Source organism: Molothrus ater, unplaced genomic scaffold (assembly GCF_012460135.2).
Source record: "Molothrus ater isolate BHLD 08-10-18 breed brown headed cowbird unplaced genomic scaffold, BPBGC_Mater_1.1 matUn_MA631, whole genome shotgun sequence".
NCBI lineage: Eukaryota > Metazoa > Chordata > Aves > Passeriformes > Icteridae > Molothrus > Molothrus ater.
This window is the reverse complement of record NW_026530823.1, coordinates 1-22,082: the sequence shown is the minus strand read 5'-3', so window position 1 is coordinate 22,082 and position 22,082 is coordinate 1. Positions and strand designations below refer to the sequence as shown.

The following is a 22,082-nucleotide window of genomic DNA, read 5'->3' as shown; positions in this document are numbered from 1 at the left end:
TTGCATTCTCTCAGTCCTTGCAGCCACTTTCCTTGCCAGGAGCTTTCTGTCCCTGTTGTGTCCCCCCTGTCTGTCACGTCCTGTCCCGTGTCACGGGTGTCAGCGCACACATTTGTGCCGGAGCTGCTCTGCCCTGCCGCATAGCCCGGTGCAATAGGGGAAGTCCCTGGGAGTTTGTAATGTGAGGTGTAGTTGGACTCTAGATGGGATTTGTAGATGGACACAAGATGTCTGGAGCTCCTAAGTTATCCTGCAACAGTTTGAGTCTTGTCCTAACTTTTTTTTCAGATTCAGATGGATTAAATGTGTGCCAGAGGGCCCCATCCCGGGTGAGGGGTTTCCCCCGCGCAGGTGAGGCCCCGTTTGTCTCTGCAGCAGAAGTGTAAATGATGCCTCTGTTACAGCACTGTTCTTTGTCTTTCTTTTTAGGAAGCAAATGTGGATGCCAGCAGTCAAGGTGAGCAGTGGAGAGAAGTAGTTGTTATTGCTCAGGTCTCAATTTCTGGTGCAGCTCTAAGCTTCCATTCTCGTTTGTGCGCTTTAGGCAATCCACTCGGAGTATGCCAAGCCCCCGTCACCAACCGGCCGATGCACCGGGTTTCCTGCAAATGTGAGCCCTGTGGATGCATTACAGGACTTGGTGATGAAGCCCCGAACTTTTCTATTTAAAGGTGCCATCCAGGTGGCCTCCGGCAAGTGCTGAGGAGTTGCGGTGAGTCAGGGAAGTAGGGGGGAGGAGCGAGGGTCCACTCAGGTTTCAGCCGTGCCAAATCACCTCATCTCCTCTTAACCCAGGCATCCCCTGTGGCGACGGCCTCGGTCTCCGAGCGTGCCCTAAGCGTGCGGCCCGAGCAGCTGAGCGTTCTTAGGAGCACGGTGAGTAGCAGACTTGTGGGGTTTTGGCCGATGTGGTGCCACGATCCGGCATTGATGTTTGGTTTTCTTTAATATAGCTGTCTAAGAGACACCAGCCCGGTGCCAGCAGGACCTTCCCGGCTGACGAGGTTTCCTTTCTTCGCACCTGAGACCGGCATCCCCGGATGTCTGAGAGAGAAGTAGAGGGCCACGACCCCCAGGGGGGATGAAAGCAGGGTGCTGGTTTGGGAATTACTGGGAGGGGGGGGTTTGAGTCCGCTTTGGAGGTGAGTCGGTTTGGAGGTGAGGAGTGTCCATGAAGTGGCCCCTTAGGCCCCATAAAAGCAAAATCTCACTTTTGATCCCAGTGCTGAGGTGAGCGGGGCAGAGCAGTCCCGGTGTGTATTGTGTCCCTTGTCTTTTGTGTATTCTGTGTTGTTGGATATCTCATGTCTTTTATCATAGCCCTTTGAGGGGCCTGTCAGAAACCTTGGCACCAGTCTTAGCATCTGTACTCTCAGCGTTCCTTGCCCTGGCACCGATGCCATGGAACTTTTAACTTGGTAGCTCAGACAGGTATCAGAATAGCAACTCTTTTTCGAAGCATCCGGTCAGATGGCTTTTCAGGTCCTGTTCTGAGCTGTACGGACAGCTATGCCCTGCCAGGATCCATTATGGCAGATTAGGACTTGAAAGAATGTGAGGACAGGTAGAGGCTTCTGACCGTAGGATTCTCGGGCATCCATCTTTGCAGTTCTTGGAATAAATCATTCAGTTAGCATCTTCTTCCTTCAGTGTTTTCTGAGCCACATCAGCTTGCCATCAGTCTCACCTCGGTCATCTCATTTGGCATGCTCTCGGTGCTCGCAGTAATCCTTTTTGCCAAGAGATTTCTGTCTGTGTTGTGTGTCCATTGTTTGTCGTGTCCTGTGTGTCCTGTGTCACGGGTGTCCGCACATATTTGTGCCGGAGCTGCTCTGCCCTGCCGCATAGCCTGGTGTAATAGGACAAGCCCTGGGGGGTTGAAATTTTTCATGTGGGGTGTACTTGGACTCTAGATGCTGTTCCTAGATTGATATAAGATGTTTGCAGCTTTTGAGTCATCCTGCAGGTGTTTGACATATGTTCTAACTCTCTTGCAGGTGCAGATGCATTGCATCCACGGCAGAGCACCCCATCCTGGGTGAGGGGGTTCCCCTGAGCAGGTCCGTCACCATTTGTCTGTGCGGGGGGAGTGTCAAGTGTGGCCCTGTTACAGCACTGTTCTTTGTCTTTATTTTTAGGAAGTATAGCTGGATCTCAGCAGTCAAGTTCAAGAGGGTAAGGTGAGCAGTGAGCAGTAGCCTTGCTTGTTGCTGAGGTCTCAATTCCTGGGGCAAGTCTAAGTCTCCATTCTCGTTTTTGTTCCTTAGGCCATCTGCTCGGAGCATGCCAAGCTCCCATCCCCAACGGGCTGACGGACCGGGTTTGCCGCTCTCACGAGCCCTGCGTTCCAGGCAGCCATCAGGAACTGCCGTGGAGTTGCGGTGAGTCAGGGAAGTAGGGAGGAGGAGCGAGGGTCCGCTCAGTTTTCAGCAATGCCACGTCCCCTCCTGTCCTCTTAACCCAGGCGTACCCCACGACGACGGCGTCGGCCTCCGAGCGCGGCCGGAGCGTGCGGCCCGAGGAGCCGGGCCTTCTTAGGAGAAGGGTGAGTAGCAGGCTTGTGGGGTTTTGGCCGATGTGGTGCCACGATCTGGCATTGATGTTTGGTTTCCTTTGATATAGCTGTCTAAGAGACACCAGCCCGGTGCCAGCAGGACCTTCCCGGCTGGCGAGGCGGCCTTCCTTCGCACGTGACATGGACTGGCATCTCCATATGTCCAAGAGATAAGTTGAGGGCTACGACCCACAGAGGGGATGAAAGTGGGGTCCTGGGTTGGGGCTCCTGAGGGGGGGGGGGTTGAGTTGTCTCTGGAAACGAGGGTAGCCAAGATGTGGCCCCTTAGGCCACGTAAAAGGAAAGTCTCACTTTTGATCACAGTGCTGAGGTGCGCAGGGCAGAGCAGTCCCGGTGTGTATCGTGTCCCTTGTCTTTTGTGTATTATGTGATATTTGGGTATCTCATGTCTTTTCTCTTAGCCCTGTGAAGGGCCTGTCAGAAACCTTGGCGCCATTCTTAGAATCTGTGATCTCAGTGTTCCTCAGCCTGGTACCCAGGCCATTGAACTTTTGACTCGGGAGCTCCGACAGGCATCAGAATTGCATCTCTCTTTGGAAGCATCCAGTCAGGTGGCTTTTCAGGTCTTGTTCTGAGCTGCACGGACAGCCGTGCTCCTCAATGCTCCATTTCAACGGATTAGGCTTTGTAAGAATGCGAGGTTAGGGAGAGGATTCTGACCGTAGGATTCCTGGGTATCCATCTTTGCAGTTCTTGGAATAAATCCTTCAGCCAGCATCTTCCTCCAGGGTTCTCTGAGCCTCATCAGTTTGACATCTGTCTCACCTCGGTCATCTCCTTTTGCATTCTCTCAGTCCTTGCAGCCACTTTCCTTGCCAGGAGCTTTCTGTCCGTGTTGTGTCCCCCCTGTCTGTCACGTCCTGTCCCGTGTCACGGGTGTCAGCACACACATTTGTGCCGGAGCTGCTCTGCCCTGCCGCATAGCCCGGTGCAATAGGGGAAGTCCCTGGGAGTTTGTAATGTGAGGTGTAGTTGGACTCTAGATGGGATTTGTAGATGGACACAAGATGTCTGGAGCTCCTAAGTTATCCTGCAACAGTTTGAGTCTTGTCCTAACTTTTTTTTCAGATTCAGATGGATTAAATGTGTGCCAGAGGGCCCCATCCCGGGTGAGGGGTTTCCCCCGCGCAGGTGAGGCCCCGTTTGTCTCTGCAGCAGAAGTGTAAATGATGCCTCTGTTACAGCACTGTTCTTTGTCTTTCTTTTTAGGAAGTAAATCTGTGTACCAGCAGTCAAGGTGAGCAGTGGAGAGAAGTAGTTGTTATTGCTCAGGTCTCAATTTCTGGTGCAGCTCTAAGCTTCCATTCTCGTTTGTGCGCTTTAGGCAATCCACTCGGAGTATGCCAAGCCCCCGTCACCAACCGGCCGATGCACCGGGTTTCCTGCAAATGTGAGCCCTGTGGATGCATTACAGGACTTGGTGATGAAGCCCTGAACTTTTCTATTTAAAGGTGCCATCCAGGTGGCCTCCGGCAAGTGCTGAGGAGTTGTGGTGAGTCGGGGAAGTAGGGGGGAGGAGCGAGGGTCCACTCAGGTTTCAGCCGTGCCAAATCACCTCATCTCCTCTTAACCCAGGCATCCCCTGTGGCGACGGCCTCGGTCTCCGAGCGTGCCCTAAGCGTGCGGCCCGAGCAGCTGAGCGTTCTTAGGAGCACGGTGAGTAGCAGGCTTGTGGGGTTTTGGCCGATGTGGTGCCACGATCCGGCATTGATGTTTGGTTTTCTTTAATATAGCTGTCTAAGAGACACCAGCCCGGTGCCAGCAGGACCTTCCCGGCTGACGAGGTTTCCTTTCTTCACACCTGAGACCGGCATCCCCGGATGTCTGAGAGAGAAGTAGAGGGCCACGACCCCCAGGGGGGATGAAAGCAGGGTGCTGGTTTGGGAATTACTGGGAGGGGGGGGTTTGAGTCCGCTTTGGAGGTGAGTAGGTTTGGAGATGAGGAGTGTCCATGAAGTGGCCCCTTAGGCCCCATAAAAGCAAAATCTCACTTTTGATCCCAGTGCTGAGGTGAGCGGGGCAGAGCAGTCCCGGTGTGTATTGTGTCCCTTGTCTTTTGTGTATTCTGTGTTGTTGGATATCTCATGTCTTTTATCATAGCCCTTTGAGGGGCCTGTCAGAAACCTCGGCACCAGTCTTAGCATCTGTACTCTCAGCGTTCCTTGCCCTGGCACCGATGCCATGGAACTTTTAACTTGGTAGCTCAGACAGGTATCAGAATAGCAACTCTTTTTCGAAGCATCCGGTCAGATGGCTTTTCAGGTCCTGTTCTGAGCTGTACGGACAGCTATGCCCTGCCAGGATCCATTATGGCAGATTAGGACTTGTAAGAATGTGGGGACAGGTAGAGGCTTCTGACCGTAGGATTCTCGGGCATCCATCTTTGCAGTTCTTGGAATAAATCATTCAGTTAGCATCTTCTTCCTTCAGTGTTTTCTGAGCCACATCAGCTTGCCATCAGTCTCACCTCTGTCATCTCATTTGGCATGCTCTCGGTGCTCGCAGTAATCCTTTTTGCCAAGAGATTTCTGTCTGTGTTGTGTGTCCATTGTTTGTCGTGTCCTGTGTGTCCTGTGTCACGGGTGTCCGCACATATTTGTGCCGGAGCTGCTCTGCCCTGCCGCATAGCCTGGTGTAATAGGACAAGCCCTGGGGGGTTGAAATTTTTCATGTGGGGTGTACTTGGACTCTAGATGCTGTTCCTAGATTGATATAAGGTGTTTGCAGCTTTTGAGTCATCCTGCAGGTGTTTGACATATGTTCTAACTCTCTTGCAGGTGCAGATGCATTGCATCCACGGCAGAGCACCCCATCCTGGGTGAGGGGGTTCCCCTGAGCAGGTCCGTCACCATTTGTCTGTGCGGGGGGAGTGTCAAGTGTGGCCCTGTTACAGCACTGTTCTTTGTCTTTATTTTTAGGAAGTATAGCTGGATCTCAGCAGTCAAGTTCAAGAGGGTAAGGTGAGCAGTGAGCAGTAGCCTTGCTTGTTGCTGAGGTCTCAATTCCTGGGGCAAGTCTAAGTCTCCATTCTCGTTTTTGTTCCTTAGGCCATCTGCTCGGAGCATGCCAAGCTCCCATCCCCAACGGGCCGACGGACCGGGTTTGCCGCTCTCGCGAGCCCTGCGTTCCAGGCAGCCATCAGGAACTGCCGTGGAGTTGCGGTGAGTCAGGGAAGTAGGGAGGAGGAGCGAGGGTCCACTCAGTTTTCAGCAATGCCACGTCCCCTCCTGTCCTCTTAACCCAGGCGTACCCCACGACGACGGCGTCGGCCTCCGAGCGCGGCCGGAGCGTGCGGCCCGAGGAGCCGGGCCTTCTTAGGAGAAGGGTGAGTAGCAGGCTTGTGGGGTTTTGGCCGATGTGGTGCCACGATCTGGCATTGATGTTTGGTTTCCTTTGATATAGCTGTCTAAGAGACACCAGCCCGGTGCCAGCAGGACCTTCCCGGCTGGCGAGGCGGCCTTCCTTCGCACGTGACATGGACTGGCATCTCCATATGTCCAAGAGATAAGTTGAGGGCTACGACCCACAGAGGTGATGAAAGTGGGGTCCTGGGTCGGGGCTCCTGAGGGGGGGGTTGAGTTGTCTCTGGAAACGAGGGTAGCCAAGATGTGGCCCCTTAGGCCACGTAAAAGGAAAGTCTCACTTTTGATCAAAGTGCTGAGGTGCGCAGGGCAGAGCAGTCCCGGTGTGTATCGTGTCCCTTGTCTTTTGTGTATTATGTGATATTTGGGTATCTCATGTCTTTTCTCTTAGCCCTGTGAAGGGCCTGTCAGAAACCTTGGCGCCATTCTTAGAATCTGTGATCTCAGCGTTCCTCAGCCTGGTACCCAGGCCATTGAACTTTTGACTCGGGAGCTCCGACAGGCATCAGAATTGCATCTCTCTTTGGAAGCATCCAGTCAGGTGGCTTTTCAGGTCTTGTTCTGAGCTGCACGGACAGCCGTGCTCCTCAATGCTCCATTTCAACGGATTAGGCTTTGTAAGAATGCGAGGTTAGGGAGAGGATTCTGACCGTAGGATTCCTGGGTATCCATCTTTGCAGTTCTTGGAATAAATCCTTCAGCCAGCATCTTCCTCCAGGGTTCTCTGAGCCTCATCAGGTTGCCATCTGTCTCACCTCGGTCATCTCCTTTTGCATTCTCTCAGTCCTTGCAGCCACTTTCCTTGCCAGGAGCTTTCTGTCCCTGTTGTGTCCCCCCTGTCTGTCACGTCCTGTCCCGTGTCACGGGTGTCAGCGCACACATTTGTGCCGGAGCTGCTCTGCCCTGCCGCATAGCCCGGTGCAATAGGGGAAGTCCCTGGGAGTTTGTAATGTGAGGTGTAGTTGGACTCTAGATGGGATTTGTAGATGGACACAAGATGTCTGGAGCTCCTAAGTTATCCTGCAACAGTTTGAGTCTTGTCCTAACTTTTTTTTTCAGATTCAGATGGATTAAATGTGTGCCAGAGGGCCCCATCCCGGGTGAGGGGTTTCCCCCGCGCAGGTGAGGCCCCGTTTGTCTCTGCAGCAGAAGTGTAAATGATGCCTCTGTTACAGCACTGTTCTTTGTCTTTCTTTTTAGGAAGCAAATGTGGATGCCAGCAGTCAAGGTGAGCAGTGGAGAGAAGTAGTTGTTATTGCTCAGGTCTCAATTTCTGGTGCAGCTCTAAGCTTCCATTCTCGTTTGTGCGCTTTAGGCAATCCACTCGGAGTATGCCAAGCCCCCGTCACCAACCGGCCGATGCACCGGGTTTCCTGCAAATGTGAGCCCTGTGGATGCATTACAGGACTTGGTGATGAAGCCCAGAACTTTTCTATTTAAAGGTGCCATCCAGGTGAACTTGGGCAGCTGCCCAGGAGTTGGGGTGAGTCGGGGAAGTAGGGAGGAGGAGCGAGGGTCCACTCAGGTTTCAGCCGTGCCAAATCACCTCATCTCCTCTTAACCCAGGCATCCCCTGTGGCGACGGCCTCGGTCTCCGAGCGTGCCCTAAGCGTGCGGCCCGAGCAGCTGAGCGTTCTTAGGAGCACGGTGAGTAGCAGGCTTGTGGGGTTTTGGCCGATGTGGTGCCACGATCCGGCATTGATGTTTGTTTTTCCTTAATATAGCTGTCTAAGAGACACCAGCCCAGTGCCAGCAGGACCTTCCCGGCTGACGAGGTTTCCTTTCTTCGCACCTGAGACCGGCATCCCCGGATGTCTGAGAGAGAAGTAGAGGGCCACGTCCCCCAGGGGGGATGAAAGCAGGGTGCTGGTTTGGGAATTACTGGGAGGGGGGGTTTTGAGTCCGCTTTGGAGGTGAGTAGGTTTGGAGGTGAGGAGTGTCCATGAAGTGGCCCCTTAGGCCCCATAAAAGCAAAATCTCACTTTTGATCCCAGTGCTGAGGTGAGCGGGGCAGAGCAGTCCCGGTGTGTATTGTGTCCCTTGTCTTTTGTGTATTCTGTGTTGTTGGATATCTCATGTCTTTTATCATAGCCCTTTGAGGGGCCTGTCAGAAACCTTGGCACCAGTCTTAGCATCCGTACTCTCAGCGTTCCTTGCCCTGGCACCGATGCCATGGAACTTTTAATTTGGTAGCTCAGACAGGTATCAGAATAGCAACTCTTTTTCGAAGCATCCGGTCAGATGGCTTTTCAGGTCCTGTTCTGAGCTGTACGGACAGCTATGCCCTGCCAGGATCCATTATGGCAGATTAGGACTTGAAAGAATGTGAGGACAGGTAGAGGCTTCTGACCGTAGGATTCTCGGGCATCCATCTTTGCAGTTCTTGGAATAAATCATTCAGTTAGCATCTTCTTCCTTCAGTGTTTTCTGAGCCACATCAGCTTGCCATCAGTCTCACCTCGGTCATCTCATTTGGCATGCTCTCGGTGCTCGCAGTAATCCTTTTTGCCAAGAGATTTCTGTCTGTGTTGTGTGTCCATTGTTTGTCGTGTCCTGTGTGTCCTGTGTCACGGGTGTCCGCACATATTTGTGCCGGAGCTGCTCTGCCCTGCCGCATAGCCTGGTGTACTAGGACAAGCCCTGGGGGGTTGAAATTTTTCATGTGGGGTGTACTTGGACTCTAGATGCTGTTCCTAGATTGATATAAGGTGTTTGCAGCTTTTGAGTCATCCTGCAGGTGTTTGACATATGTTCTAACTCTCTTGCAGGTGCAGATGCATTGCATCCACGGCAGAGCACCCCATCCTGGGTGAGGGGGTTCCCCTGAGCAGGTCCGTCCCCATTTGTCTGTGCGGGGGGAGTGTCAAGTGTGGCCCTGTTACAGCACTGTTCTTTGTCTTTATTTTTAGGAAGTATAGCTGGATCTCAGCAGTCAAGTTCAAGAGGGTAAGGTGAGCAGTGAGCAGTAGCCTTGCTTGTTGCTGAGGTCTCAATTCCTGGGGCAAGTCTAAGTCTCCATTCTCGTTTTTGTTCCTTAGGCCATCTGCTCAGAGCATGCCAAGCTCCCATCCCCAACGGGCTGACGGACCGGGTTTGCCGCTCTCACGAGCCCTGCGTTCCGGGCAGCCATCAGGAACTGCCGTGGAGTTGCGGTGAGTCAGGGAAGTAGGGAGGAGGAGCGAGGGTCCACTCAGTTTTCAGCAATGCCACGTCCCCTCCTGTCCTCTTAACCCAGGCGTACCCCACGACGAGGGCGTCGGCCTCCGAGCGCGGCCGGAGCGTGCGGCCCGAGGAGCCGGGCCTTCTTAGGAGAAGGGTGAGTAGCAGGCTTGTGGGGTTTTGGCCGATGTGGTGCCACGATCCGGCATTGATGTTTGGTTTCCTTTGATATAGCTGTCTAAGAGACACCAGCCCGGTGCCAGCAGGACCTTCCCGGCTGGCGAGGCGGCCTTCCTTCGCACGTGACATGGACTGGCATCTCCATATGTCCAAGAGATAAGTTGAGGGCTACGACCCACAGAGGGGATGAAAGTGGGGTCCTGGGTCGGGGCTCCTGAGGGGGGGGGGGTTGAGTTGTCTCTGGAAACGAGGGTAGCCAAGATGTGGCCCCTTAGGCCACGTAAAAGGAAAGTCTCACTTTTGATCACAGTGCTGAGGTGCGCAGGGCAGAGCAGTCCCGGTGTGTATCGTGTCCCTTGTCTTTTGTGTATTATGTGATATTTGGGTATCTCATGTCTTTTCTCTTAGCCCTGTGAAGGGCCTGTCAGAAACCTTGGCGCCATTCTTAGAATCTGTGATCTCAGTGTTCCTCAGCCTGGTACCCAGGCCATTAAACTTTTGACTCGGGAGCTCCGACAGGCATCAGAATTGCATCTCTCTTTGGAAGCATCCAGTCAGGTGGCTTTTCAGGTCTTGTTCTGAGCTGCACGGACAGCCGTGCTCCTCAATGCTCCATTTCAACGGATTAGGCTTTGTAAGAATGCGAGGTTAGGGAGAGGATTCTGACCGTAGGATTCCTGGGTATCCATCTTTGCAGTTCTTGGAATAAATCCTTCAGCCAGCATCTTCCTCCAGGGTTCTCTGAGCCTCATCAGTTTGCCATCTGTCTCACCTCGGTCATCTCCTTTTGCATTCTCTCAGTCCTTGCAGCCACTTTCCTTGCCAGGAGCTTTCTGTCCCTGTTGTGTCCCCCCTGTCTGTCACGTCCTGTCCCGTGTCACGGGTGTCAGCGCACACATTTGTGCCGGAGCTGCTCTGCCCTGCCGCATAGCCCGGTGCAATAGGGGAAGTCCCTGGGAGTTTGTAATGTGAGGTGTAGTTGGACTCTAGATGGGATTTGTAGATGGACACAAGATGTCTGGAGCTCCTAAGTTATCCTGCAACAGTTTGAGTCTTGTCCTAACTTTTTTTTTCAGATTCAGATGGATTAAATGTGTGCCAGAGGGCCCCATCCCGGGTGAGGGGTTTCCCCCGCGCAGGTGAGGCCCCGTTTGTCTCTGCAGCAGAAGTGTAAATGATGCCTCTGTTACAGCACTGTTCTTTGTCTTTCTTTTTAGGAAGCAAATGTGGATGCCAGCAGTCAAGGTGAGCAGTGGAGAGAAGTAGTTGTTATTGCTCAGGTCTCAATTTCTGGTGCAGCTCTAAGCTTCCATTCTCGTTTGTGCGCTTTAGGCAATCCACTCGGAGTATGCCAAGCCCCCGTCACCAACCGGCCGATGCACCGGGTTTCCTGCAAATGTGAGCCCTGTGGATGCATTACAGGACTTGGTGATGAAGCCCTGAACTTTTCTATTTAAAGGTGCCATCCAGGTGGCCTCCGGCAAGTGCTGAGGAGTTGTGGTGAGTCAGGGAAGTAGGGGGGAGGAGCGAGGGTCCCCTCAGGTTTCAGCCGTGCCAAATCACCTCATCTCCTCTTAACCCAGGCACCCCCTGTGGCAACGGCCTCGGTCTCCGAGCGTGCCCTAAGCGTGCGGCCCGAGCAGCTGAGCGTTCTTAGGAGCACGGTGAGTAGCAGGCTTGTGGGGTTTTGGCCGATGTGGTGCCACGATCCGGCATTGATGTTTGTTTTTCTTTAATATAGCTGTCTAAGAGACACCAGCCCGGTGCCAGCAGGACCTTCCCGGCTGACGAGGTTTCCTTTCTTCGCACCTGAGACCGGCATCCCCGGATGTCTGAGAGAGAAGTAGAGGGCCACGACCCCCAGGGGGGATGAAAGCAGGGTGCTGGTTTGGGAATTACTGGGAGCGGGGGGGTTTGAGTCCGCTTTGGAGGTGAGTAGGTTTGGAGGTGAGGAGTGTCCATGAAGTGGCCCCTTAGGCCCCATAAAAGCAAAATCTCACTTTTGATCCCAGTGCTGAGGTGAGCGGGGCAGAGCAGTCCCGGTGTGTATTGTGTCCCTTGACTTTTGTGTGTTCTGTGTTGTTGGATATCTCATGTCTTTTATCATAGCCCTTTGAGGAGCCTGTCAGAAACCTTGGCACCAGTCTTAGCATCTGTACTCTCAGCGTTCCTTGCCCTGGCACCGATGCCATGGAACTTTTAACTTGGTAGCTCAGACAGGTATCAGAATAGCAACTCTTTTTCGAAGCATCCGGTCAGATGGCTTTTCAGGTCCTGTTCTGAGCTGTACGGACAGCTATGCCCTGCCAGGATCCATTATGGCAGATTAGGACTTGAAAGAATGTGAGGACAGGTAGAGGCTTCTGACCGTAGGATTCTCGGGCATCCATCTTTGCAGTTCTTGGAATAAATCATTCAGTTAGCATCTTCTTCCTTCAGTGTTTTCTGAGCCACATCAGCTTGCCATCAGTCTCACCTCGGTCATCTCATTTGGCATGCTCTCGGTGCTCGCAGTAATCCTTTTTGCCAAGAGATTTCTGTCTGTGTTGTGTGTCCATTGTTTGTCGTGTCCTGTGTGTCCTGTGTCACGGGTGTCCGCACATATTTGTGCCGGAGCTGCTCTGCCCTGCCGCATAGCCTGGTGTAATAGGACAAGCCCTGGGGGGTTGAAATTTTTCATGTGGGGTGTACTTGGACTCTAGATGCTGTTCCTAGATTGATATAAGGTGTTTGCAGCTTTTGAGTCATCCTGCAGGTGTTTGACATATGTTCTAACTCTCTTGCAGGTGCAGATGCATTGCATCCACGGCAGAGCAGCCCATCCTGGGTGAGGGGGTTCCCCTGAGCAGGTCCGTCACCATTTGTCTGTGCGGGGGGAGTGTCAAGTGTGGCCCTGTTACAGCACTGTTCTTTGTCTTTATTTTTAGGAAGTATAGCTGGATCTCAGCAGTCAAGTTCAAGAGGGTAAGGTGAGCAGTGAGCAGTAGCCTTGCTTGTTGCTGAGGTCTCAATTCCTGGGGCAAGTCTAAGTCTCCATTCTCGTTTTTGTTCCTTAGGCCATCTGCTCGGAGCATGCCAAGCTCCCATCCCCAACGGGCTGACGGACCGGGTTTGCCGCTCTCGCGAGCCCTGCGTTCCAGGCAGCCATCAGGAACTGCCGTGGAGTTGCGGTGAGTCAGGGAAGTAGGGAGGAGGAGCGAGGGTCCACTCAGTTTTCAGCAATGCCACGTCCCCTCCTGTCCTCTTAACCCAGGCGTACCCCACGACGACGGCGTCGGCCTCCGAGCGCGGCCGGAGCGTGCGGCCCGAGGAGCCGGGCCTTCTTAGGAGAAGGGTGAGTAGCAGGCTTGTGGGGTTTTGGCCGATGTGGTGCCACGATCTGGCATTGATGTTTGGTTTCCTTTGATATAGCTGTCTAAGAGACACCAGCCCGGTGCCAGCAGGACCTTCCCAGCTGGCGAGACGGCCTTCCTTCGCACGTGACATGGACTGGCATCTCCATATGTCCAAGAGATAAGTTGAGGGCTACGACCCACAGAGGGGATGAAAGTGGGGTCCTGGGTCGGGGCTCCTGAGGGGGGGGAGGGGGTTGAGTTGTCTCTGGAGACGAGGGTAGCCAAGATGTGGCCCCTTAGGCCACGTAAAAGGAAAGTCTCACTTTTGATCACAGTGCTGAGGTGCGCAGGGCAGAGCAGTCCCGGTGTGTATCGTGTCCCTTGTCTTTTGTGTATTATGTGATATTTGGGTATCTCATGTCTTTTCTCTTAGCCCTGTGAAGGGCCTGTCAGAAACCTTGGCGCCATTCTTAGAATCTGTGATCTCAGTGTTCCTCAGCCTGGTACCCAGGCCATTGACCTTTTGACTCGGGAGCTCCGACAGGCATCAGAATTGCATCTCTCTTTGGAAGCATCCAGTCAGGTGGCTTTTCAGGTCTTGTTCTGAGCTGCACGGACAGCCGTGCTCCTCAATGCTCCATTTCAACGGATTAGGCTTTGTAAGAATGCGAGGTTAGGGAGAGGATTCTGACCGTAGGATTCCTGGGTATCCATCTTTGCAGTTCTTGGAATAAATCCTTCAGCCAGCATCTTCCTCCAGGGTTCTCTGAGCCTCATCAGTTTGCCATCTGTCTCACCTCGGTCATCTCCTTTTGCATTCTCTCAGTCCTTGCAGCCACTTTCCTTGCCAGGAGCTTTCTGTCCCTGTTGTGTCCCCCCTGTCTGTCACGTCCTGTCCCGTGTCACGGGTGTCAGCACACACATTTGTGCCGGAGCTGCTCTGCCCTGCCGCATAGCCCGGCGCAATAGGGGAAGTCCCTGGGAGTTTGTAATGTGAGGTGTAGTTGGACTCTAGATGGGATTTGTAGATGGACACAAGATGTCTGGAGCTCCTAAGTTATCCTGCAACAGTTTGAGTCTTGTCCTAACTTTTTTTTCAGATTCAGATGGATTAAATGTGTGCCAGAGGGCCCCATCCCGGGTGAGGGGTTTCCCCCGCGCAGGTGAGGCCCCGTTTGTCTCTGCAGCAGAAGTGTAAATGATGCCTCTGTTACAGCACTGTTCTTTGTCTTTCTTTTTAGGAAGCAAATGTGGATGCCAGCAGTCAAGGTGAGCAGTGGAGAGAAGTAGTTGTTATTGCTCAGGTCTCAATTTCTGGTGCAGCTCTAAGCTTCCATTCTCGTTTGTGCGCTTTAGGCAATCCACTCGGAGTATGCCAAGCCCCCGTCACCAACCGGCCGATGCACCGGGTTTCCTGCAAATGTGAGCCCTGTGGATGCATTACAGGACTTGGTGATGAAGCCCTGAACTTTTCTATTTAAAGGTGCCATCCAGGTGGCCTCCGGCAAGTGCTGAGGAGTTGTGGTGAGTCAGGGAAGTAGGGGGGAGGAGCGAGGGTCCACTCAGGTTTCAGCCGTGCCAAATCACCTCATCTCCTCTTAACCCAGGCATCCCCTGTGGCGATGGCCTCGGTCTCCGAGCGTGCCCTAAGCGTGCGGCCCGAGCAGCTGAGCGTTCTTAGGAGCACGGTGAGTAGCAGGCTTGTGGGGTTTTGGCCGATGTGGTGCCACGATCCGGCATTGATGTTTGGTTTTCTTTAATATAGCTGTCTAAGAGACACCAGCCCGGTGCCAGCAGGACCTTCCCGGCTGACGAGGTTTCCTTTCTTCGCACCTGAGACCGGCATCCCCGGATGTCTGAGAGAGAAGTAGAGGGCCACGACCCCCAGGGGGGATGAAAGCAGGGTGCTGGTTTGGGAATTACTGGGAGGGGGGGGTTTGAGTCCGCTTTGGAGGTGAGTAGGTTTGGAGGTGAGGAGTGTCCATGAAGTGGCCCCTTAGGCCCCATAAAAGCAAAATCTCAAGTGCTGAGGTGAGCGGGCCAGAGCAGTCCCGGTGTGTATTGTGTCACTTGTCTTTTGTGTATTCTGTGTTGTTGGATATCTCATGTCTTTTACCATAACCCTTTGAGGGGCCTGTCAGAAACCTTGGCACCAGTCTTAGCATCTGTACTCTCAGCGTTCCTTGCCCTGGCACCGATGCCATGGAACTTTTAACTTGGTAGCTCAGACAGGTATCAGAATAGCAACTCTTTTTCGAAGCATCCGGTCAGATGGCTTTTCAGGTCCTGTTCTGAGCTGTACGGACAGCTATGCCCTGCCAGGATCCATTATGGCAGATTAGGACTTGAAAGAATGTGAGGACAGGTAGAGGCTTCTGACCGTAGGATTCCCGGGCATCCATCTTTGCAGTTCTTGGAATAAATCATTCAGTTAGCTTCTTCTTCCTTCAGTGTTTTCTGAGCCACATCAGCTTGCCATCAGTCTCACCTCGGTCATCTCATTTGGCATGCTCTCGGTGCTCGCAGTAATCCTTTTTGCCAAGAGATTTCTGTCTGTGTTGTGTGTCCATTGTTTGTCGTGTCCTGTGTGTCCTGTGTCACGGGTGTCCGCACATATTTGTGCCGGAGCTGCTCTGCCCTGCCGCATAGCCTGGTGTAATAGGACAAGCCCTGGGGGGTTGAAATTTTTCATGTGGGGTGTACTTGGACTCTAGATGCTGTTCCTAGATTGATATAAGGTGTTTGCAGCTTTTGAGTCATCCTGCAGGTGTTTGACATATGTTCTAACTCTCTTGCAGGTGCAGATGCATTGCATCCACGGCAGAGCACCCCATCCTGGGTGAGGGGGTTCCCCTGAGCAGGTCCGTCCCCATTTGTCTGTGCGGGGGGAGTGTCAAGTGTGGCCCTGTTACAGCACTGTTCTTTGTCTTTATTTTTAGGAAGTATAGCTGGATCGCAGCAGTCAAGTTCAAGAGGGTAAGGTGAGCAGTGAGCAGTAGCCTTGCTTGTTGCTGAGGTCTCAATTCCTGGGGCAAGTCTAAGTCTCCATTCTCGTGTTTGTTCCTTAGGCCATCTGCTCGGAGCATGCCAAGCTCCCATCCCCAACGGGCCGACGGACCGGGTTTGCCGCTCTCGCGAGCCCTGCGTTCCGGGCAGCCATCAGGAACTGCCGTGGAGTTGCGGTGAGTCAGGGAAGTAGGGAGGAGGAGCGAGGGTCCGCTCAGTTTTCAGCAATGCCACGTCCCCTCCTGTCCTCTTAACCCAGGCGTACCCCACGACGACGGCGTCGGCCTCCGAGCGCGGCCGGAGCGTGCGGCCTGAGGAGCCGGGCCTTCTTAGGAGAAGGGTGAGTAGCAGGCTTGTGGGGTTTTGGCCGATGTGGTGCCACGATCCGGCATTGATGTTTGGTTTCCTTTGATATAGCTGTCTAAGAGACACCAGCCCGGTGCCAGCAGGACCTTCCCAGCTGGCGAGGCGGCCTTCCTTCGCACGTGACATGGACTGGCCTCTCCATATGTCCTAGAGATAAGTTGAGGGCTACGACCCACAGAGGGGATGAAAGTGGGGTCCTGGGTCGGGGCTCCTGAGGGGGGGGGGGGTTGAGTTGTCTCTGGAAACGAGGGTAGCCAAGATGTGGCCCCTTAGGCCACGTAAAAGGAAAGTCTCACTTTTGATCACAGTGCTGAGGTGCGCAGGGCAGAGCAGTCCCGGTGTGTATCGTGTCCCTTGTCTTTTGTGTATTATGTGATATTTAGGTTTCTCATGTCTTTTCTCTTAGCCCTGTGAAGGGCCTGTCAGAAACCTTGGTGCCATTCTTAGAATCTGTGATCTCAGTGTTCCTCAGCCTGGTACCCAGGCCATTGAACTTTTGACTCGGGAGCTCCGACAGGCATCAGAATTGCATCTCTCTTTGGAAGCATCCAGTCAGGTGGCTTTTCAGGTCTTGTTCTGAGCTGCACGGACAGCCGTGCTCCTCAATGCTCCATTTCAACGGATTAGGCTTTGTAAGAATGCGAGGTTAGGGAGAGGATTCTGACCGTAGGATTCCTGGGTATCCATCTTTGCAGTTCTTGGAATAAATCCTTCAGCCAGCATCTTCCTCCAGGGTTCTCTGAGCCTCATCAGTTTGCCATCTGTCTCACCTCGGTCATCTCCTTTTGCATTCTCTCAGTCCTTGCAGCCACTTTCCTTGCCAGGAGCTTTCTGTCCCTGTTGTGTCCCCCCTGTCTGTCACGTCCTGTCCCGTGTCACGGGTGTCAGCACACACATTTGTGCCGGAGCTGCTCTGCCCTGCCGCATAGCCCGGTGCAATAGGGGAAGTCCCTGGGAGTTTGTAATGTGAGGTGTAGTTGGACTCTAGATGGGATTTGTAGATGGACACAAGATGTCTGGAGCTCCTAAGTTATCCTGCAACAGTTTGAGTCTTGTCCTAACTGTTTTTTCAGATTCAGATGGATTAAATGTGTGCCAGAGGGCCCCATCCCGGGTGAGGGGTTTCCCCCGCGCAGGTGAGGCCCCGTTTGTCTCTGCAGCAGAAGTGTAAATGATGCCTCTGTTACAGCACTGTTCTTTGTCTTTCTTTTTAGGAAGCAAATGTGGATGCCAGCAGTCAAGGTGAGCAGTGGAGAGAAGTAGTTGTTATTGCTCAGGTCTCAATTTCTGGTGCAGCTCTAAGCTTCCATTCTCGTTTGTGCGCTTTAGGCAATCCACTCGGAGTATGCCAAGCCCCCGTCACCAACCGGCCGATGCACCGGGTTTCCTGCAAATGTGAGCCCTGTGGATGCATTACAGGACTTGGTGATGAAGCCCTGAACTTTTCTATTTAAAGGTGCCATCCAGGTGGCCTCCGGCAAGTGCTGAGGAGTTGTGGTGAGTCAGGGAAGTAGGGGGGAGGAGCGAGGGTCCACTCAGGTTTCAGCCGTGCCAAATCACCTCATCTCCTCTTAACCCAGGCATCCCCTGTGGCGACGGCCTCGGTCTCCGAGCGTGCCCTAAGCGTGCGGCCCGAGCAGCTGAGCGTTCTTAGGAGCACGGTGAGTAGCAGGCTTGTGGGGTTTTGGCCGATGTGGTGCCACGATCCGGCATTGATGTTTGTTTTTCTTTAATATAGCTGTCTAAGAGACACCAGCCCGGTGCCAGCAGGACCTTCCCGGCTGACGAGGTTTCCTTTCTTCGCACCTGAGACCGGCATCCCCGGATGTCTGAGAGAGAAGTAGAGGGCCACGACCCCCATGGGGGATGAAAGCAGGGTGCTGGTTTGGGAATTACTGGGAGGGGGGGTTTTGAGTCCGCTTTGGAGGTGAGTAGGTTTGGAGGTGAGGAGTGTCCATGAAGTGGCCCCTTAGGCCCCATAAAAGCAAAATCTCACTTTTGATCCCAGTGCTGAGGTGAGCGGGCCAGAGCAGTCCCGGTGTGTATCGTGTCCCTTGTCTTTTGTGTATTCTGTGTTGTTGGATATCTCATGTCTTTTATCATAGCCCTTTGAGGGGCCTGTCAGAAACCTTGGCACCAGTCTTAGCATCTGTACTCTCAGCGTTCCTTGCCCTGGCACCGATGCCATGGAACTTTTAACTTGGTAGCTCAGACAGGTATCAGAATAGCAACTCTTTTTCGAAGCATCCGGTCAGATGGCTTTTCAGGTCCTGTTCTGAGCTGTACGGACAGCTATGCCCTGCCAGGATCCATTATGGCAGATTAGGACTTGAAAGAATGTGAGGACATGTAGAGGCTTCTGACCGTAGGATTCTCGGGCATCCATCTTTGCAGTTCTTGGAATAAATCATTCAGTTAGCATCTTCTTCCTTCAGTGTTTTCTGAGCCACATCAGCTTGCCATCAGTCTCACCTCGGTCATCTCATTTGGCATGCTCTCGGTGCTCGCAGTAATCCTTTTTGCCAAGAGATTTCTGTCTGTGTTGTGTGTCCATTGTTTGTCGTGTCCTGTGTGTCCTGTGTCACGGGTGTCCGCACGTATTTGTGCCGGAGCTGCTCTGCCCTGCCGCATAGCCTGGTGTAATAGGACAAGCCCTGGGGGGTTGAAATTTTTCATGTGGGGTGTACTTGGACTCTAGATGCTGTTCCTAGATTGATATAAGGTGTTTGCAGCTTTTGAGTCATCCTGCAGGTGTTTGACATATGTTCTAACTCTCTTGCAGGTGCAGATGCATTGCATCCACGGCAGAGCACCCCATCCTGGGTGAGGGGGTTCCCCTGAGCAGGTCCGTCCCCATTTGTCTGTGCGGGGGGAGTGTCAAGTGTGGCCCTGTTACAGCGCTGTTCTTTGTCTTTATTTTTAGGAAGTATAGCTGGATCGCAGCAGTCAAGTTCAAGAGGGTAAGGTGAGCAGTGAGCAGTAGCCTTGCTTGTTGCTGAGGTCTCAATTCCTGGGGCAAGTCTAAGTCTCCATTCTCGTGTTTGTTCCTTAGGCCATCTGCTCGGAGCATGCCAAGCTCCCATCCCCAACGGGCCGACGGACCGGGTTTGCCGCTCTCGCGAGCCCTGCGTTCCGGGCAGCCATCAGGAACTGCCGTGGAGTTGCGGTGAGTCAGGGAAGTAGGGAGGAGGAGCGAGGGTCCGCTCAGTTTTCAGCAATGCCACGTCCCCTCCTGTCCTCTTAACCCAGGCGTACCCCACGACGACGGCGTCGGCCTCCGAGCGCGGCCGGAGCGTGCGGCCTGAGGAGCCGGGCCTTCTTAGGAGAAGGGTGGGTCGCTGACTTGTGGGGTTTTGGCCGATGTGGTGCCACGATCTGGCATTGATGTTTGGTTTCCTTTGATATAGCTGTCTAAGAGACACCAGCCCGGTGCCAGCAGGACCTTCCCAGCTGGCGAGGCGGCCTTCCTTCGCACGTGACATGGACTGGCCTCTCCATATGTCCTAGAGATAAGTTGAGGGCTACGACCCACAGAGGGGATGAAAGTGGGGTCCTGGGTCGGGGCTCCTGAGGGGGGGGGGGGTTGAGTTGTCTCTGGAACGAGGGTAGCCAAGATGTGGCCCCTTAGGCCACGTAAAAGGAAAGTCTCACTTTTGATCACAGTGCTGAGGTGCGCAGGGCAGAGCAGTCCCGGTGTGTATCGTGTCCCTTGTCTTTTGTGTATTATGTGATATTTAGGTTTCTCATGTCTTTTCTCTTAGCCCTGTGAAGGGCCTGTCAGAAACCTTGGTGCCATTCTTAGAATCTGTGATCTCAGTGTTCCTCAGCCTGGTACCCAGGCCATTGAACTTTTGACTCGGGAGCTCCGACAGGCATCAGAATTGCATCTCTCTTTGGAAGCATCCAGTCAGGTGGCTTTTCAGGTCTTGTTCTGAGCTGCACGGACAGCCGTGCTCCTCAATGCTCCATTTCAACGGATTAGGCTTTGTAAGAATGCGAGGTTAGGGAGAGGATTCTGACCGTAGGATTCCTGGGTATCCATCTTTGCAGTTCTTGGAATAAATCCTTCAGCCAGCATCTTCCTCCAGGGTTCTCTGAGTCATCAGTTTGCCATCTGTCTCACCTCGGTCATCTCCTTTTGCATTCTCTCAGTCCTTGCAGCCACTTTCCTTGCCAGGAGCTTTCTGTCCCTGTTGTGTCCCCCCTGTCTGTCACGTCCTGTCCCGTGTCACGGGTGTCAGCACACACATTTGTGCCGGAGCTGCTCTGCCCTGCCGCATAGCCCGGTGCAATAGGGGAAGTCCCTGGGAGTTTGTAATGTGAGGTGTAGTTGGACTCTAGATGGGATTTGTAGATGGACACAAGATGTCTGGAGCTCCTAAGTTATCCTGCAACAGTTTGAGTCTTGTCCTAACTGTTTTTTCAGATTCAGATGGATTAAATGTGTGCCAGAGGGCCCCATCCCGGGTGAGGGGTTTCCCCCGCGCAGGTGAGGCCCCGTTTGTCTCTGCAGCAGAAGTGTAAATGATGCCTCTGTTACAGCACTGTTCTTTGTCTTTCTTTTTAGGAAGCAAATGTGGATGCCAGCAGTCAAGGTGACAGTGGAGAGAAGTAGTTGTTATTGCTCAGGTCTCAATTTCTGGTGCAGCTCTAAGCTTCCATTCTCGTTTTGTGCGCTTTAGGCAATCCACTCGGAGTATGCCAAGCCCCCGTCACCAACCGGCCGATGCACCGGGTTTCCTGCAAATGTGAGCCCTGTGGATGCATTACAGGACTTGGTGATGAAGCCCTGAACTTTTCTATTTAAAGGTGCCATCCAGGTGGCCTCCGGCAAGTGCTGAGGAGTTGTGGTGAGTCAGGGAAGTAGGGGGGAGGAGCGAGGGTCCACTCAGGTTTCAGCCGTGCCAAATCACCTCATCTCCTCTTAACCCAGGCATCCCCTGTGGCGACGGCCTCGGTCTCCGAGCGTGCCCTAAGCGTGCGGCCCGAGCAGCTGAGCGTTCTTAGGAGCACGGTGAGTAGCAGGCTTGTGGGGTTTTGGCCGATGTGGTGCCACGATCCGGCATTGATGTTTGTTTTTCTTTAATATAGCTGTCTAAAGACACCAGCCCGGTGCCAGCAGGACCTTCCCGGCTGACGAGGTTTCCTTTCTTCGCACCTGAGACCGGCATCCCCGATGTCTGAGAGAGAAGTAGAGGGCCACGACCCCCAGGGGGGATGAAAGCAGGGTGCTGGTTTGGGAATTACTGGGAGGGGGGGTTTTGAGTCCGCTTTGGAGTGAGTAGGTTTGGAGGTGAGGAGTGTCCATGAAGTGGCCCCTTAGCCCCATAAAAGCAAAATCTCACTTTTGATCCCAGTGCTGAGGTGAGCGGGCCAGAGCAGTCCCGGTGTGTATCGTGTCCCTTGTCTTTTGTGTATTCTGTGTTGTTGGATATCTCATGTCTTTTATCATAGCCCTTTGAGGGCCCTGTCAGAAACCTTGGCACCAGTCTTAGCATCTGTACTCTCAGCGTTCCTTGCCCTGGCACCGATGCCATGGAACTTTTAACTTGGTAGCTCAGACAGGTATCAGAATAGCAACTCTTTTTCGAAGCATCCGGTCAGATGGCTTTTCAGGTCCTGTTCTGAGCTGTACGGACAGCTATGCCCTGCCAGGATCCATTATGGCAGATTAGGACTTGAAAGAATGTGAGGACATGTAGAGGCTTCTGACCGTAGGATTCTCGGGCATCCATCTTTGCAGTTCTTGGAATAAATCATTCAGTTAGCATCTTCTTCCTTCAGTGTTTTCTGAGCCACATCAGCTTGCCATCAGTCTCACCTCGGTCATCTCATTTGGCATGCTCTCGGTGCTCGCAGTAATCCTTTTTGCCAAGAGATTTCTGTCTGTGTTGTGTGTCCATTGTTTGTCGTGTCCTGTGTGTCCTGTGGTCACGGGTGTCCGCACGTATTTGTGCCGGAGCTGCTCTGCCCTGCCGCATAGCCTGGGTGTAATAGGACAAGCCCTTGGGGGTTTGAAATTTTTCATGTGGGGTGTACATGGACTCTAGATGCTGTTCCTAAATTGATATAAGGTGTTTGCAGCTTTTGAGTCATCCT

The 22,082-nt window shown here is 53.2% G+C and overlaps 7 long non-coding RNA genes across 9 annotated transcripts; all 7 read left to right on the top strand.

The window, feature by feature from the left end:
• The first annotated feature begins 1,993 nt into the window (after window positions 1-1,993).
• Window positions 1,994-2,309, top strand: LOC118700259 (uncharacterized). The gene is made up of 3 exons (XR_004982257.2): window positions 1,994-2,060; window positions 2,139-2,175; window positions 2,268-2,309. It is a non-coding gene; the product is annotated as an uncharacterized LOC118700259 (long non-coding RNA).
• A 1,546-nt stretch (window positions 2,310-3,855) lies between these two features.
• On the top strand, window positions 3,856-4,354 carry LOC118700260 (uncharacterized). The gene is made up of 3 exons (XR_004982258.2): window positions 3,856-4,067; window positions 4,151-4,231; window positions 4,309-4,354. It is a non-coding gene; the product is annotated as an uncharacterized LOC118700260 (long non-coding RNA).
• A 781-nt stretch (window positions 4,355-5,135) lies between these two features.
• On the top strand, window positions 5,136-5,700 carry LOC118700237 (uncharacterized). 2 transcript variants are annotated; one of them, XR_004982225.2, is made up of 3 exons: window positions 5,136-5,415; window positions 5,494-5,530; window positions 5,623-5,700. It is a non-coding gene; the product is annotated as an uncharacterized LOC118700237 (long non-coding RNA). The 2 variants fall into 2 exon arrangements; XR_004982226.2 differs by having other exon boundaries at window positions 5,494-5,535; window positions 5,623-5,674.
• Window positions 5,701-9,796: 4,096 nt separating this feature from the next.
• Window positions 9,797-10,939, top strand: LOC118700235 (uncharacterized). Its single transcript, XR_004982223.2, has 3 exons — window positions 9,797-10,521; window positions 10,609-10,776; window positions 10,860-10,939. It is a non-coding gene; the product is annotated as an uncharacterized LOC118700235 (long non-coding RNA).
• A 2,640-nt stretch (window positions 10,940-13,579) lies between these two features.
• On the top strand, window positions 13,580-14,233 carry LOC118700236 (uncharacterized). Its single transcript, XR_004982224.2, has 3 exons — window positions 13,580-13,880; window positions 13,968-14,135; window positions 14,219-14,233. It is a non-coding gene; the product is annotated as an uncharacterized LOC118700236 (long non-coding RNA).
• Window positions 14,234-16,489: 2,256 nt separating this feature from the next.
• On the top strand, window positions 16,490-17,907 carry LOC118700234 (uncharacterized). Of its 2 annotated transcripts, XR_008509153.1 has the most exons (5): window positions 16,490-17,119; window positions 17,198-17,225; window positions 17,313-17,480; window positions 17,564-17,644; window positions 17,722-17,907. It is a non-coding gene; the product is annotated as an uncharacterized LOC118700234 (long non-coding RNA). The 2 variants fall into 2 exon arrangements; XR_004982221.2 differs by having other exon boundaries at window positions 16,490-17,225.
• A 2,183-nt stretch (window positions 17,908-20,090) lies between these two features.
• On the top strand, window positions 20,091-20,996 carry LOC118700261 (uncharacterized). Its single transcript, XR_004982259.2, has 3 exons — window positions 20,091-20,578; window positions 20,666-20,833; window positions 20,917-20,996. It is a non-coding gene; the product is annotated as an uncharacterized LOC118700261 (long non-coding RNA).
• The last annotated feature ends 1,086 nt before the right edge of the window (window positions 20,997-22,082 follow it).